Below are 6000 nucleotides of genomic sequence, written 5' to 3'. Positions count from 1 at the left end.
CCTCAGCATGCTTTGTGGAGTACCCATCAATTGTCTTTATGGTTATCCAGTTACGGACAACGTTGGATCAGCAACAAAGCACTCGACTCTACATCTAGGATCCATAGTGGTTTCAGGTCGAAGAGTGGTATACACTATTATCACCATGAGAATAACTTATGACACTTTGCATAACTTTCTATATAGTATTCTCATAGCGGGTCAATCCGGTATAAATATTACTCCTAATATTCATACCTATGTTTAAGACTTGATAACTCTTTATCCATGATCCATGAGATGTGATCATCAGTCTACAAACATAATAGTCTTAATGCTTTAATGTTATCCCACTTCACACTAAAGCTCGACTACGGATACTTTAAGAATAGTGTCCTTATGTTTAATGTGTTCTCATGATTAAGTCACACTTAATACATTAAACGGACTATCTATTCCAGGGACTTTATTAATCAACCATAATAAAGAAAATGCCTTTTATTAATAAATAATTCGATACAAGTACCAAAAGTATTGGCCTCTAGGGCTTACACCAACAATCTCCCACTAGCACTAGAGCCAATCAGGCATACCCCGTATGCCCATTGATCTAGTATGGCCATCATGCTTCTGCTGCGCAAGAGGCTTTGTCAGTGGGTCAGCTATATTGTCAAGTGTAGGTACATATATTTCCCACTTTATATTTTGTAAATATATTTCCCACTAGCACTAGCGGAAAATATATTTATAAAATATAAAGTGCGGAAATAAAAAATTTAAAGGAAGAGAGAAGACATTAGGAGTTATACAGGTTCTGTCAAAAACGACTTAGTCATGTCCCCAAGACTTGATCTTGAGAGTATCCAATAAATTTAATAGCTTTTAGTGCGTTTAACTCTTGAACCCATTTATTTAATGATTTGTGGATAACTTTAAACCAAACAACAAATACCGAAGAGAAATAGTGAGTCTTCCTTCGAAAGGGTGAATCAAAGCGGTTATTCTCCTCACCACAAGAATCTTAGAGCAGTTAGTCTTCAAGCTTGAAACAAACTTTGGGAGCTTTTAATACCGGGTTGAGGTCACAAACCTAAACTTTGTTTTTATAGCGGGCAAACCAATAACCTATGAAATTTTACCAACGGACTGATCTCGAAGCTAAACAAACTTTTAACACCAGACTGAGCTTTACCATAAACTTGGTTTTATCTCTGGCTAACCAAGAACCTATGAAATTTTACGACAGTATAATCTCAAACCTTTGAAAGATTTTGTCACAAGCTGAGCTTTAACCTAAACAAAGATTCGATCACACAAATCCAAAGCCTAAGCTTTTTATGGATCTAGCTTCGAACTCAAACAAATAATCACTAAGTGAATAAAATATTCAACTAAGGTATAAACAAAACTTCCTTGGTGAACTTACAAAGCTACCCTTCCATAATTACAACTTCCTCACTCGCAAATGACTTTCTCGAAAAGCACTTCGGCTAAATTCTTAGTGAGAGAAAGTAAACAAAATAATTTTTTAGAGAGAGTGTGAGAAGTGAGAAATGAAATCACATTTTCTGGATGTGAAAAAGAGTGGGATGGGACCTCTATCTGTAGGCTAGAGGTTGACACAAAAAAGGAATAGTTTTTAAGGATTTTTCTGACTTGTCAATCGATTAATAATATGCTCCAATCGATTGGTTAGCCTAAACTAATTAATTATCAAGTTAAAAATAGAAGGAAATATATTTAGTTGTTACTCATCATTAACATGTTGTCCTATCGATTGGAAGAGTGTCAATTGATTGATAGAGACCAAATTTTTCCCAGAGCTATTCTGATAACTCCCAACTCATTTGGCACGACTTTAAGTCAATTTTGAAAGAAAAAAAATCTAGAGTTTATGTGTGCGATTTAGCCATGTACGTTTACGAGAATACCCTTATTCTTTATAATGTATTCACTCAGACGTGGTAATGTAGACTTTCTTATACTTCAAAACTTATCAGATGCTTCATTTTTTAAGTTTACTTTGAGATGAGACTTTATTTATATATCATTTGGTTGTCATAATCAGATAGTCAATTTCATTCATTTCTAATATCCTAGTTTGTATATTTAACTACTATATGTTTTATGCTTGACTTCAGTTATTATCATTATCCAATACATGATCATCTTTAATAGTTGTCATCATAAAAATCATATTTTATGACCTGTAAAATAAGGTTCCACATTTATCACGACGCTATCATTATGTGAGGTAGAGTATAGCTGCAATATGAAGTGTAAAAGCCATTAAAACTTATGATTGACAAGAACTTCTAAGTTTTATGTATGTTTAAAATTATGGAGGACTGTTTGATGATTCTTTTAACATTGTATTTCTTGATTGTTAGTATAGTTAGTGTTTATGTTGAAGGTTTAAACTAATTAATAAATGGTTAGTTAGATGGGTTGGTTGCTTATTTAATCAACAAGCTATAAAAGGTATAACTTTTTTCTTTGATTAACCAATGAATCACAATTATATCATCAAACATAACCTTTCACCATCAATTATTTGCGAGTTTCTTGAGCTTGATTGCAATGCGAGAAAATCATAGATGTTCTAATACTGTTAAAGTAGATATTTACTTCTTCAAAAACTCCAAGTCATCCATTGATTTAAATATACAACATGCCTACAATATGATTTGTGAGAAGGTAACTTTGACCGGTGTCATTATCGTTCTACAATATATATCCCCTTTTCACGATTGTGAAAAAGTAATTTTCTTCTAATTTTGAAATTTTGTTCTATCTTATTCTAAGTTTATCCATTTTTATGATTTTATTAAATATAATTTAAGATTCTATTGGATCAAATAATATATTCATTCAAGTCCTAGATACAGTAGTATGAAAAGAATAAAATTTAAGTATTAATATAAATAGAGATAATTAACTTTACTTTTCGATATAACAATAAAATATAGTCTTTTGGGTATATTGGTATTTGCGTAGTTGTGTTTTTAGAAAAGATTTTCTATTTTTTCATTCAAAATAGTTTGTTGAGATGATTTTCCATTTTTCCGTTCAAAATTAGTTTGTTGAGATGATTTTCTATTTTTGCGTTCAAAAATAATTTGTTGAAAAATTTTGTAATTTTTCCTTCTAAAACTTATAGTTGAGAGAGAGAGAGTTTGCAATTTTTTCTCCAAAAAATTGTAATTGAAAGAGGGATTACAATTTTTCCGTTCAAAAGTTCTATTTGAGAGAGGGTTTGCAATTTTTCCGTTAAAAAATTGCAGTTTCGAGGATTTGCAATTTTCTCTTTAAAAATTGTAATTAAATTATAGAGTTTGTAATTTTGTTTTGTAAATATTTGAAGTTGAATTATGATTTTATGAGTTTTTTATTTTGAATTTTTGTTTCTTTTTCTTTTCTGTGGGTATGCTTCCGCGTGCGTAAAAATTCATTTTTTTTTTGTTATTTTCTCAACAATTGGTATTAGAGTTAAGGTTATGATCAAGGGAGGAAGGAAGAGTAACAACTATTCTGATCAAGAGAGAAAGAAGACAAAAAGATTGAAGAGTAATAATTTTACAAATGTGGCTAATAATTATAATTATAATGATCGCTTTGAAGATAAAGTTGAAGATAAAGTGATGATATGCGAGACTTTGGATGAAAGGAGGATCTCTTGAATCAAATAGTATATTCATCTAAGTCTCACATCGGATAGTATGAAGAGAATAGGATTTGAGTATTAATATAAATAGAGATGATTAGTTTTACTTTTCGATATAACAACAAAATGTAGCCTTTTTTATGTATGGGAGATTTGGATAGTTGTGTGTTTAGAGAAAATTTTCTATTTTTTCGTTCAAAATAGTTTGTTGAGCGTGAACATCAAAAGGAGGTGATTTTATTCATTATTGGCTCTTCCCCTTTATTTCTAGACTAACTTGGGCGTTGAAGTGTTAATATTTCACAACTAGAGTATTTTGCACCACCACATCAAGAACCTGGATGAACAATTCTACCTCTATAATGGAACAATGGTGTCGTTTGTAGCACATTCAACGATAAAGATGCGTGATTGAACAGCTTATCTGAAATGGTTAGTTAGTTAGTTAGGTCAATAATATTCTTATAGAATAATGAACTCAAACTTAGTGGTATGTGAAATGAATATTGTTGACCCACCATATATGAACCATCGCTGAATTGGAGATTTCATTGCTAAACAAGCCTAAATTTCATTATTTTATAAGAATATTGTTGACCTACCTTATAAGAATATTTGTGAAATGAATTTTATCGCAGTAGTAATAGTAATAGAATCTAGGCTCATTTAGCGTATATCATGTATTGTGAACATAAATAATGATGTGAAAACATATAAGCAGAAGTTATAGTAGTAGGGATAAATAAATACCATTACTCATATTTACAACTTTTTTATAAATTTATTTGTCTTTGATCTCTTTCATGAAGTTTTGTGCAATGTGGGATCTTGCAACCATTTCAAGATTACTATTTGCATTGTTTATTAATTCATGCATGTCCAAAATCAAACAAAGTCTCAATTGTGGTGTAACACGCCTTCTCAAATTCTTTAGAGAGAAAATTCAAATATCATTTGCCTCACCTTTGACGAGGACAAAAGTTGTCGAAAAATGGATTTTAGGTTAATAGTAAAGATTACTTTTACTACGTATAATATAGACTCCAATTTCATCTTCTCTTTGCTAAAAAGATAGAGACCTAAAACACATATTTCATCTTTCAATTGAAAAAATATACAATAATTTTAAATAAATGTAAATATGATATTACGTCTACGTGTCATGGAAAATTGGTAAGTGGGCCCACAAACCGTGAACCCTTTGTCAAGAACTTATATGAACATCTCCATCAAACAACAAAAAGAAGGAATAAAGTATTAGATTAGTTGGATAAATTAATTAATGGATGAAAATACATTTATCAAGTCATCCATTGAAGAGAAAGCGGCGATAAGTCTGACGAGTCTCCTCCAAATCCCTTAGGTGCCACATCGGGTGCCTTGTGTGTATCGAGTGCATCGGGTGCCTCAGGTGACTTAACATGTATCAGTGGGGCATCATGAGGTGACAACTGCCTCATACGAGAAGACTAATGAAGATGCATGAGCCCCGGAAATTGATGTCTCTGCACCAACCGAACTAGAATCGACTGGTGTCTGCGATGATCAAGCTCTTTCCCTCCAAATCGATGCATGTTGCGCAACTATGTCATGCCTCAATCTATCTTGATTATCGTCATAATGCATATAATTAAACCACACAAACACTATACAGATGAAACACAATGAAATGAACCCAAACAATACAGATAAAAAAAAATCCAAAAATGCATCTCCGAATTCAGGAAATCAAAACGTTGGAAAAAAACCGGAGATGCACTTCTGGATTTTTCTGTAACTCAAATGAACGAAAATGATAGAAATGCCTTTGAATCAAACATGAAAAAAAAATGCATTGATCATTTAAACTACCTATCAAACACATTGTTCAGTTAAATAACCTATCTAACTACCTATTACACAACCTAATGCTAAATTTCTACAAATGTATATAAAAATAAAAATAAAGTATAGAGAAATCAAAAACTTGTGAATTTGATGTTGAGCTTTTTGATCGATTAGATGTTGATGGTAGAAACTTGAAAATGTGTTGAATGAGTTTGAGAGTTTGCGAGTTGAGAGAGTTTGAAGAATTTTGAGATTATTTGAGAAGTGAGGAAAGAGAAGAGACTGACGTGTATTTGACTAAAAATGGATTCGGAGATGCATATCCGTAACTTATACGGAAATGCATTTCCGTAATTTTTTTTAACATAGCCTTAGAAAGTTTAGCAAAAATGAAGGTGAACAGAGTGCATCTGAATATATATTTCAGAATTTTAAGAATAGTTTTGATTTTTTACTAAAATAGAAACACATGCTTAAGGTGTATCAAACAATCCCCTTATCAAAACTCTAAAGTGAGAGAGAGGTTACTT

The sequence above is a fragment of the Lathyrus oleraceus genome, chromosome 3 (genome assembly GCF_024323335.1).
Source record: "Lathyrus oleraceus cultivar Zhongwan6 chromosome 3, CAAS_Psat_ZW6_1.0, whole genome shotgun sequence".
Taxonomy (NCBI): Eukaryota; Viridiplantae; Streptophyta; class Magnoliopsida; order Fabales; family Fabaceae; genus Lathyrus; species Lathyrus oleraceus.
This window is presented reverse-complemented; position numbering follows the sequence as displayed.